Raw genomic sequence first — 12,721 nt, forward strand, 5'->3', positions numbered from 1 at the left:
AAAACATGGTTTAAAAAAATAATAAAAAATAACACATAAAAACAAAATAAAAAAAGTTATGTCTCTCTCTAAAAAATAAATATCAAGCACGCAAATGAGAAAATATACGGTACAAATCAACATATTGAAAAGGGCTAGCTTTCCATGAATGGAGTCCAAGCTTTTTGAGCCTCCGTACAAGTCCAAGCGTGGAGGAAGATGTTCTCTTGCTTTAGATGAAGGTATACGACGACTTTGCCCGCGACGTCGTCGAGCTCTGCCACAAACATCAAAGCCGTGAAGAACAAATTCAACGCGGAGAGTTCCACGGCGAAGCTCCGGTGCGGCGGCGGCGGCTGATCTTCAGAGGAGAAGAAGAAGGAGTTGGTTCAGCCATGGTCTCTTGCAGGTTTTTTTTTTTTTTTTTTTTAAGGAGGAGGAGGAGGAAGAGGGAGAGACAATTTTCTGTTAAATCGGAGAGCAGGCTCTTCCTGCGCGACTCCGTCAATGGCCGCCGGAGAAACTTGTTAGCAATATTATATTAATATTGACGTAAATAACATAAGACACTTTGCATGGAAAGAAAAAATACACGTAAAATAATTACAAATAACCAGGTAAACCTTAGAACCGGAAAACTCAAAAACGGGGAAAAATAGTCGAGGCCCGTTGGACGGTTTCCTTGAAGCTTTTTATCGCCCTCCCACGGATGCTGGAATAAATGAGCGAAAGCCTCCCAGGATACAACGACTAGCAGAGGCAAGCTTCGCACCAAAAAACTTGACTCTCGGCGAACTGGAACCTGTGCGAAAACTATCACCACGACAAAAACAAAAGAAAAATTTCTGGGGAAGGAGAGATACTCGGGAACAGTGGGAGAACTATGGAATTCGTGTGTGTTTGAATGAGAGAGAGCACAGCCTTTTATAGGCGCAGGAGTATACTCTGAGCGACAACACTCAACGGATGCAATAAAGCTCCATAATCCTCAATAATTCGTGATAAAGGAGAGGTTACAAACCGTCCTCCATACACTACTACAAATACAGTTTTCCGGTGCGGTTGACTTTTGGGTGCGACTATTCGCACCTAAAAGTCGCACCAAAAAGACTTTCAGGTGCGAATAGTCGGACCCAAAAATCAATTAAGCGCTGAAAAATTTTCGGGAAATTTTTTGAATTTGGGTGCGACTAGTCGCACCCAATAGTGTGGTACTACTATTGGGTGCGACTTAGTCGCACCCAATACTGTCTCCAAACTTATAGGTGCGACTAAGTCGCACCTAAATGTCCAAAAAAATTTCGGCGGCCAAAACTTCCCCCTTTTTTACAAAAATGTCATTGGGTGCGACTTAGTCGCACCCGAAACAACTGACACAGGTCATTGGGTGCGACTTAGTCGCACCCAAAGGTGTCATTGGGTGCGACAAAGTCGCACCCAAATTTAAAAGTCTTTATATATAAAGCATGCTCGATAGGTTTTCATTCAAACACCCAAATTCGACTCTGCGCCTCTATCTCTCTATCTCCGACTCTCTCCTTCTCTCCCACCCCGTCGCCGCCACCACCCAGTCGCCGCCGCCACCACTACGCTCCTCCGACCGCCGCCACGACCTCTCAAACTCCGTCACGAGGACCGCCGCCACTGCCCTCTCTCTCCGGCCACCCCGTCGCAGCCACCACTCCAACCTCCAACCTCTCGCCGCCACTGCGCTCTCTCTCTCTCCGGCCACCCCGTCGCCGCCGCCACCACTACGCTCCTCCGACCGCCGCCACGACCCTCTCTCTCTCAGCCTCCGTCACGAGGACCGCCACCACTGCCCTCTCTCTCTCCGGCCACCCCGTCGCAGCCACCAGCTCCGGTGTGGTGCAGAGCCTTCTCCGCGCTTCTCTCCGTCGACGCTGCTCTCAGTTCCAGCCGGTAATCTCTCTCTCTCTTAGTGTACCTCTCAATCTCTCTCTCTCTCTTCCTCTCAATTTAGTCCCGTCTCTTGTTGTCTCAGCCTAGTCCCGGCCGCTGCCGAGCCTCGCTGCCCAAAACAGGCTCTCGGTGCCTCTCGCTGCGAGACAGTCCTACTCCGACAGCCTCTTTCGCTTCGTCCGAGCACGCCTCACCGCAACCCCGAGCTTTTTTCCGTTGCTCCGTCGCTCACAGCCTCAAGCCACCGTCCTTGCTCGTCGGCTCTTCAAGAGGTTAGTTCATTTATTTATATTCTTATATGTACTCTAATTAATTAGAAAGTTAATTAGATAGCCAGTTTAATTTAGTTAGGTTAGTTTTATATGTTAATTGTAATTTGAAATTATTACTTAATATATAACATTAGTAAATTGTAAATGATATCATTAGTTTACTTAATTTGAAATGTTAATTAGACATTTTAGTTTAGTTAATAATGTTATATTGTAAATGTTATGTTAATTTTAGTAATGTTAATTTGAATTAATTTAATAACATGTTTAGATTGTATAGTAAAATGCTTAGGTTTGTGATTTAGTAAATTATATGTTTGGATTGAATTAACAAATGTTATGTTAATTTGAATTAATTTAATAACATGTATAGATTGTATAATAAAATGCTTAGGTTTGTGATTTAGTAAATGATATGTTTGGATTGAATTAACAAATGTTATGTTAATTTTAGTAATGTTAATTTGAATTAATTTAATAACATGTTTAGATTGTATAGTAACATGCTTAGGTTTGTGATTTAGTAAATGATATGTTTGGATTGAATTAACATATGTTATGTTTGAATTAATTTAAGTTGATATAATTAGTTAGTTTGTTGTAAACGAGCCACGGAGGTTCTGTTTAGGGTTTAGTTGATTATTATGATAGTTTTAGATGATTTGTATATGCTTTTAAATGAGTTTGCAGGTTTTTGGTTTGTTAGTATTATAGGAGAAACTCTGCCGAATTTTAGATTGAGTTTCTAGCATATTATTCTCAAATAACATAAAATTCATAATCTCATCTTCATTCATTGATCTTCGTCCCGTAGCAATAAGTAATCGACTTCATTCGTCTTCGTCACTTAGCAACAACTCTTAATAATTGTTCTTTTTTCATTTCGTTTAGCGAAATCAATGTCCAATCCAAGTAGAGATTGGATCACCGAGAACAATCGGTTGTCCTTGCAGTATAAACTCGGAGTTAATGAATTTATCCGCCCTGCAAGAAGATTTCCGAACGATAATTACGAATATCGATGTCCATGCAAGCCTTGCAACAACGTGAGATGGCACGACATTGGGGTTGTAAGGCATCATCTGCTAAACAAAGGTTTTACCCAGGGCTACACAGAATGGTATCATCATGGCGAGGTCGTGCGTTCCGTCGGTCATCTTGAAGAAGTCCCCATCGGAGAAACAACCTAGAGAGGAGTAGGAGGAATACATGCTGCTGTGGAGGATATAAGAGATCACGAGGATTTCGATGGTGTTACAGAGCCGGCTCCGAGCGATGTGCGTGCGGAGGAGCAAGTGGAAGACTTGTTCGCTGAGTTGGAAGCGGAATTGTACCCTGGATGCAAGGAGTTTTCGTCGTTGTCATTCTTGGTTCAGTTGATGCACCTTAAAGTCACGAACCATTGGACGAACAAGTCGTTCACAGAACTGCTGCAGCTTTTGAGGAAGTCTCATCCAGCCGGTAATCGAATACCGGAGAAGCACTACGAGGCAAAAGCGAAGCTGAAGCGTTTTGGCATGGGATACGAGATGATCGACGCGTGCATTAATGACTGTGTCCTATTCCGAAAACATCTCGCGAACGTCGACGTGTGTCCGATATGTAACGAGAGTAGATGGAAGCCAACTGGTAAGAAGATACCGCAGAAGATATTGCGATATTTTCCCTTGAAAGATCGATTGAAGCGACTGTACGCATCTCGACACACGGCGCTTCATATGGAGTGGCACGAAAGAGATCGCGTCAGGGAAGCTGGCGTTCTACGACATCCTGCTGATGGTACCGCGTGGAAGAATTTGGACGAGAGATACCCAGGTTTTGCTGCAGAGCCTCGGAACGTGCGGCTTGGGCTAGCTGCGGATGGATTCAACCCGTTTGGGGATATGAGCCTATCATACAGCATGTGGCCTGTAGTATTTACGACGTACAACTTGCCGCCTTGGTTGTGCATGAAGAAAGAGTACCTGATGCTAACGCTTCTGATCCCGGGGCCCCATTCACCAGGAAAAGACATGGACGCTTTTTTGCAGCCTGTGGTTGAAGAGTTGAAAGAACTGTGGGAGAATGGAGTCCGCGTTCGTGATGGAGCCAGAGATGAAGTGTTTCGGTTGCGTGCCGCGTTACTTTGGACGATAAACGATTTTCCGGCTAGATCGTATTTATCGGGATGGAGCGGCCAGGGGTATCTCGCTTGCCCTACGTGCAACTTTGACACGCCGTCCCTAAAAATCAGAAACAGGATCGTCTACTACGACCATCGTCGGTTCCTAAAAAGGCGTCACCGATTGAGGAAAAGCAACGATCACTACAAAGATAAGCACGAGAAATGAAATAAACCCGAGAAGTTGACTTCGCAAGACATACTCGCTCAGTTGGCTGGTGTTTCTTGCACGACTACTGGCAAACACGCTGCCTCTGTAGGCAAAAAACGAAAGCGAGCTGAGAGCGAACTGAATTGGACCAAGAAAAGCATCTTTTACGAGTTGCCGTACTGGTCTGAGTCGCAGTTGAAACACAACATGGACGTGATGCACGTAGAGAAGAACGTGTGTGAGAATCTTCTCGGGACGATGCTCAGCTTGGAAAAGAAGAACTATGACACCGAGAAGGCGAGGCTTGACTTGATGGACTTGGGCATCAAGACCGCTTTGCACTTGGAACCAAATGGGAGTGGGTATTACAAACCGCGAGCGTCGTACGTTTTGACCCTTGAGCAGAGACAGCGATTTACAGAGTACTTAAAATCTGTCAAATTTCCCGATGGTCTCGCTGGGAATTTAAAAAAAAATGTGACAACTGATGGAAAGCTCACAGGTTTGAAGTCGCATGATTGCCACGTGATCTTGCAAAGATTGTTGGCTGTTGGTATTCGTCCTTTTGTGACACAACCAATACATGATACGATCACTGAGCTTTGCAACTTTTTCAAGTTGATAAGTTCGAGAACATTAAGAGCTGAAGATCTTGAAAGAGCGCAAGAGTCTATCGTCGAGATCTTATGTAAGCTTGAGATGATATTTCCACCTATTTTTTTCACGATCATGGTTCACGTGGCGATCCATCTACCAGAGGAAGCGTTGCACGGCGGCCCGGTGCATATGCGGTGGATGTACCCTTTTGAGAGATACCTTGGGACGTTAAAACATTTTGTCAAAAATAGAGCTAGACCAGAAGGCTCTATTGCTGAAGCTTATGTTGTAGAAGAAGCTCTAATGTTCATTGCAAGGTATATTGAAGATAAGAAGGTAGTTGAAGAAGTTCAAGTGCGAGAGCTCTCCGTTTTTCGATCCGAGATGTGTGTGCCTTATGGGATGATGAACGCGATAGTATTAGACGATGAGCAAAGAGAAAAAGCGGAGTGGTACATCTATACCAACTGTCCTGAAGTGGATCCGTATTTGGTGTAAGTAATCGATCCACTTGCTTCTCTAACTTATTTCATTGTTGTATTTTCTTTACGCAATGTTTTAAACATGCAACAGCGAGCATTTGGATTTCCTGAACGAATCTGGAGTTCGCGATATTGAAGCGGAGCATAGAAAGGGATTCAAAGATTGGTTTGCGAACAAGGTAATAACACAATAACCCGGTTTTTTATAAACACACAAGTGCTAACCAATACTTTGTTTCGTAATAACCAGATTTTTGAAATGAAAGCTAGTGGGTCTGACGTGTCTGACGAGATCTACTCGCTTTCTATCGGTTCCCTTCAAGTCACTTATCAATACCCATGCTGCTTTGTTAACGGCGTGAAGTTCATTACTCATCGTCGCGATAATCAACGAGTCACTCAAAATAGCGGTGTATGTGTGCCTGTGGATGATTTCACTTACTACGGTCGTATGGAAGACGTCATAGTGCTGAATTATAGGTACAACTGTCGTGTTGTATTATTCAAATGTATATGGTACGGTGACAAGCACGATGCTCGGCGACTAGTTCACAACGATAAGATTACTGGAGAAACGAGTGCTTTTACCGCGAAACAGTGGTTTACAGAGGAGCCGTACATACTCGCAATTCAAGCGAAACAAGTCTTTTACATCAAAGATCTTGTTTTAGGTGGTAACTGGGAAATCGTTCAGGAATGCAATCATCGAGGGATTTGGGACGTTCCTGAAGTCGACCCCACCACCTCAGCCTCGATTCCGTTGACAATAGAATTGTCAAACATCGATCGTCTGAATCATCGACATGAAATCGAAGATGCTGAACTAGTAAATATCGTTGACGATGGTGAGGAAGACGATGATGATCATGAGGAATGCATCGTTTTTGAGGGAGAAGATGTTGATGTTGATGTTGATGTTGATATAGGTAGTGATGACGATGAATGAGAACTATCTATGTAACCACGGTTTTCCTCCGCCATATGTGAGGTTTTATAATAAAATATATCCGTGGTGTCACCCACGTTTTTGTATGATGTTGTTTCCTTTTGTTTTGTGATGTATGTTCACAAATGTTGTTTTATTTTATACGATGTCAATTTACAAATGTTGTTTTCATTTTATAGGATGTCGACCGCTTCAGGTTCTGGTGGAGATTCGCCACAGAGACCGGATTCTCAAGGTCCGCCACAGGAACCTGATTCCCAAGGTCCTAAGAAATCAAGGGGACCAACAACCGGCTCGACGTCGGCGCGAGCAACACAGGGTGTACCGGGTGCGAAGGTGGTCAAGTGGGACCCAATAAACCAAACATTCTATCAAGAGATAAGGAAAGAAAATAAAAAAAGTTGGACTATTTAACAACCGCCTCGGTGCTTTGGTGAAAGCACATATCCCGCCTACGACTCGTGATTGGAGTGAAGTGACGCCACAGATGTTGGCTGCTATTTTGAGCGCACTTCATTCCGAGTTCAGATTTGTGTACACGGATCTTGACACCGGCGAGGATCTGCCTGCGGATTGCTTTCAGAATACGATTGATCAGGCTATCATTCGGAATGCCAAGATCAGGCGACGCAACCAGAAGTCCAAGCTATCAGAGAAGTTCAGATTGGAGTTTTGTGGGAGCACAGAAAACGCTAAGGCGGAAACACCACCGGGATATAAGAAAGAGGATTGGGAGGCGGTGGTAGACGAGTTCGCGACTGACGATTGGAAGGTACGTAATGTATGATTGTAATAAATCACAATATCTTTATCAGATTGAATAATGACAAAATTAATTATTTGCAGAAAAAATCTACTCGCAACAAGGAGAATTCGAAGAAGAAGAAGAAGACGAGGTCGACTCAAGGATCTCTTTCTTTCTTGGCTCATCGTCATTTGAACGTAAGTTATTCTAATTTTGAAATACTTAATTTGAAATAAATTCAGTACTTATATTTTCATAACAATTACAGAGTAAGGATGATGGGACTTTGGGCTCCGCGTTAACGACGTGGGAGCAAAAACACCATAATAGAAAAGGTGAATGGACGACAGATTGGGCGAGACGAGCACATGTAAGTCATATGTTATAATTAAGAGTACGTTACTTATATAATAATTAATTTTTAATAATTTTTTTATGTGTAAAGGCGCGGATAGTTACTCTACTGGCGGATCTTCAGCGACAAGCAGAAGAGCAAGGCGTAGTCTTTGACCAGGACGCCGCAGAGGAGCACGCGATGCTAGAAATTCTCGGGAACCGTCAAGATTGGTACGTTGGAATAGGTCCAACGGTCCCGAGAACATCTTGGGCTATTGCTCAGGCTCAGGACGAAAGCTCGTCGTCAGGCTCAGGCTCGTCGCGGCGCCGCGTTCCAGATCCAGTGGTTGGCGAGCTCCAAGCTCAGGTGGCGGCACAACAACTCGCTATGGCGGCACAACAACAGCAGATGGAGGAGATGCAGCGACAAATGTTCGCGTTCACGCAGCAGTTTTCGCCCTTGCCTCAGATGTCGTCCGGCACGATGCCACAGATGCCGCAGATGTCACCCGGCATGATGCCACAGATGCCTCAGACGACGCCGTCGCCTCAGATGCACCCTATGCATCAGACAACGCCGCCATCAGTTTCAATGGCAGATGCTCAGACGACGCCGCCAGGTTCAGCAGATTACCAGCGAGAGCGTACGAGCGGCAGTGAGCGTACGAGCGGAAGTGGACGAGGAGGTAGCAGCAGTTCTGGAGGAAGATTTGGCGGAAGAGGGAGTAAAATGTTCAAGGATTGGTTTACAAACCGAGGAAAAGGAAAGGGAAAATAATGAACATTTATTTTAATTATTTGTCGTACATTATAATAATTATTGTAATCGAACAACAAATAAACTATTTAGTTATTTGATTACAATTATAGAATTCGTAATATATTATGATTATAAATATTAATTAATGAATTTTTCTAATTAATAAACTATTTAGTTATTTGATTACAATTATAGAATTCGTATTTAATGAATTTCTAATTAATAAATATTAAATAATAAATTAAAAAAAACTTAAACCCATAAATTTGGCGGGTAGGCCAACGGGTGCGACTAGTCGCACCCAAAGACTTGGCGCGAAGGCCATTGGGTGCGACTAGTCGCACCCACAGACTTGGCGCGAATGAAATTGGGTGCGACTAGTCGCACCCGTTGGCCTACCCGCCAAATTGATGGGTGCGACTAGTCGCACCCAATGGCCTTCGCGCGGACTTTTTCGCACATTTTTTCTGACTTATGGGTGCGAATATGGGTGCGAATATCCGTACCTAAAAGTCGCACCTAAAAATCATGACCTTCGGGTGCGACTAGTCGCACCCATGACCTTTAGGTGCGAACTTTCGGGTGCGACTTTGTCGCACCTAAAGTCGCACCTAAAGGTATCAATGGGTGCGACTTTCGACCTTTGGGTGCGAAAAAAGTTGCACCCAATGCTGTTTTTTGTACTAGTGATAACTCGTCAGCTTAATGCACGGTTAATGCACATATTCAAACCGGCCAGGTGTAATGCGCGGTTACAAGTTTTAATCTTCAAAATTAAAACTTCCAGAAGTGAAATTCGTAGTAAAAAGAAAGCCCGAGACCGAGACAATTCCCGAAACCCGAAACCCAGGCCCGGCCCAGCCCGGCTCGGCTCGGCGGCGGTGGCGCGCGTGTGTGTGTGTGCGCGCGCGCGAGGGTTGAGAGATAACTCACCCACACTCTCGTCTCTTGCACTTGCTTGACCACTAAAGAAAGAGGATAGTATTTAAACACTACCACAACACACATCCCCAACCAATGTGAGACTCTTGGTTTTCACTTCCACAACACAACAACAATTGTGTTTCTTTAGCCTACTTTGAGCATCAATTTCTCATTCATCTTAGGTCCGATTTTGGCAAACAAATATCCAATTTTATAGCCCTCGTTACGAGGAATCTGTATCACTTGGAATTATTCAATTCCGATGAGTGGAACCCACTCAAATTGTTGCCACAAATCAGCCATCCATATGTTAATAAATAATATTCATTAACTTTATTCCAACAATCCCACACATGAATGAAATTGAGACGACAATTATAAAGACATCCATATGCAAGAGTTTCTAAAGAATTAAGCCCAATTAATTCTCTTTCGAAGCGGCCCCACTTCTCTCTCACATAGGTGATTCTTTTATCAAGAGTAATCCCGCATTACTCATTCGGAATCTCAACAATCCGATTTCACAGAATCATTAAAAGCTCTAAGCTTAACCTCGTACGGGAGTCACTGTTTTAATATAGGAATAGGACTTAGGGGTTTTCCCCCACAGTGACCTCACATAGCCTTTGACAATTAGATTGTCCCTTTGAACCAAGATCTTGGGATCTCCAGTCATCATGGTTGGGTTTCCTTTGCCTTGGCTTTATTTGCCATGGGCTTTAGCCCCATTCCTTTGGATGTCTTCTCTACTTGGTCCCTATTTAACCCTTTGGTTAACGGATCCGCAATATTCTCTTTGGACCTAACATGTCAATACTAATGACTCCAGATAAGAGAAGTTGTCTAATGGTATTATGTCGTCGACGGATATGTCTAGACTTACCATTATACATCACATTATGTGCCCTACCAATAGCAGATTGGTTATCACAATATACACATATTGCAGGCATAGGTTTTGTCCAATTAGGAATATCCTCCACAAAGTTCCGTAGCCATTCAGCTTCTTCTCCACATTTATCCAATGCAACAAACTCAGATTCCATCGTGGATCTTGTTATCACAGTTTGTTTGGAGGATTTCCACGATATGGCCGCACCTCCCAGAGTGAATACATAACCACTCGTGGCTTTTGAATCTTGAATATCAGATATCCAACTTGCATCAGTGTACCCTTCAATTACTTCAGGATATCTCGTGTAGTGTAGACCATAATCACGAGTGAATCGTAGATACCTCAATACTCTTACGATTGCTTTCCAGTGTTCAGCACTTGGATTACTCGTATATCGAGCTAGTCTACTCACGGTGTATGCTAAATCCGGTCTCGTGCAACTCATCAAGTACATGAGACTGCCTATCACTCTAGCATATTCAATTTGAGAGATGCTTTCACCTTTATTCTTAGACAAGTGTTGACTAATGTCTATTGGAGTTCTCGAGACTCCAGAATCGTCCTTTCCAAACTTGTCTAGAATTTTATCAACATAGTGTGTTTGTTCCAGTACAATCCCATTGGGTGTTCGGGTAATCTTGATCCCCAGAATTACAACAGCAATTCCCAGATCTTTCATATCGAACCTTGAGTTCAATATATCTTTTGTGGATTGGACCATACGATCATTACTACCCACTATGAGCATGTCATCTACATATAAACAATGAATCACATATCCATGTTCAGTGGTTTTAATGTACACACATTTGTCACACTCGTTGATCTTAAATCCATTTGACATCATAACGTTGTCGAATTTCTCATGCCATTGCTTTGGGGCTTGTTTAAGGCCATAAAGCGACTTGACTAGTTTACAGACTTTCTTTTCTTGTCCAGGTGCAATACAACCCTCAGGTTGATTCATATAGATCTCTTCTTCGAGATCTCCATTAAGAAAGGTTGTTTTTACATCCATTTGATGAATTTCAAGATTGCGTAATGCAGCTACTGCAATTATCAATCTAATAGAAGTTATTCTCGTCACGGGAGAATAAGTATCAAAGTAATCAACACCCTCTTGTTGTTTATACCCTTTGATTACCAGTCGTGCCTTATATTTATCAATTGAGCCATCGACTTTCATCTTCCTCGTAAAGATCCACTTAGATCCAAGTGTTTTACTTACAGGAGGAAGATCAACCAACTCCCAATTGTGGTTTTGCATGATAGAGTCTATTTCACTTCTTATGGCTTCTTTCCATAAGTGACCCTCAACAGAGTTCACTGCCTCTTTATAATTTAGAGGTGGAGCCTCTAACATATAGGTGAAAAAATCAGAACCAAAAGACTTTTCTACCCTCGCTCGCTTGCTTCGTCTAAGTCCCTCAGACTCTATCTATTCTTCGGACTCTTCATCATTATCTTGAGTTATTTCCTCAATATCCTCAAGAAATTGGTTCGATGAACTCGGTTCAACTTCCTTAAACTTATAAGGAAATACATGTTCAAATAACGAAGCATTTTTTAGATTCCATAATCGAATCATTGTGTATATCGGGGTTTTTCGAGTCATACACAAGGAATCTATATGCATTACTATGGTGTGAGTAACCAATGAAGATACAATCTACAGTTTTTGGTCCTATCTTCATTTTCTTTGGAGCGGGAGCCATTACTTTGGCCAAGCACCCCCACATTCACAAGTATTTATAGGAAGGTCTCTTCCCTATAAATAGATCAGACGGAGACTTATCCTCCTTCTTTCGGGGTATCTTGTTCAGAAGATAATTTGCATACAAGATCGCTTCCCCCCACATTTCTTGGGGTAACCCAGAACTTAACAACATCGCATTCATCATCTCCCTGAGAGTGCGATTCTTACGTTCGGCCACACCGTTTGATTGAGGATAATAAGATGGAGTGACCTCGTGAATAATTCCATGTTGTGCACAAAAAGCACCAAATGGTTCAACATATTCACCTCCTCGATCACTTCGTACTTTCTTAATCTTCTTATTAAGTTGATTCTCAACTTCCAATTTGTATATGGCAAATTTCTCAATTGCTTCATCTTTGCTTTTAAGCAAATATTTTGTACAATCGTCAATAAAAGTCACAAAATATTTATTACCACCTCTCGTGGGCATGAACTTTAAATCACATAAATCGGTATGGATTAAGGCGAGAGATTCATTACTTCTTTCAACACTATGAAAGGATGTTCTCGTTAATTTTGCTTCAACACAAATTTCACATTTATGATTTGAGTCAATATTAAACTTTGGAATACACTCCAAATTAATCAATTTTCTCAGTGTGTCATAATTTACATGACCTAGTCTACCATGCCATAAATTAGACGACTCAATCATATAAGCGGAAGAAGAAGTTTTATCCATTTCTTTTGCCTTGATGGCCATTACATTCATTTTGACCATGCCATTCTTGACATAGCCCTTGCCCACATACATACCATTTTTAGACAATACAAGTTTTTGAGACTCTAAAACC

This window comes from Urtica dioica, chromosome 6 (assembly GCF_054948205.1).
Source record: "Urtica dioica subsp. dioica isolate 48M chromosome 6, U.dioica_male_clone48M_v1_H2, whole genome shotgun sequence".
Lineage (NCBI taxonomy): Eukaryota > Viridiplantae > Streptophyta > Magnoliopsida > Rosales > Urticaceae > Urtica > Urtica dioica.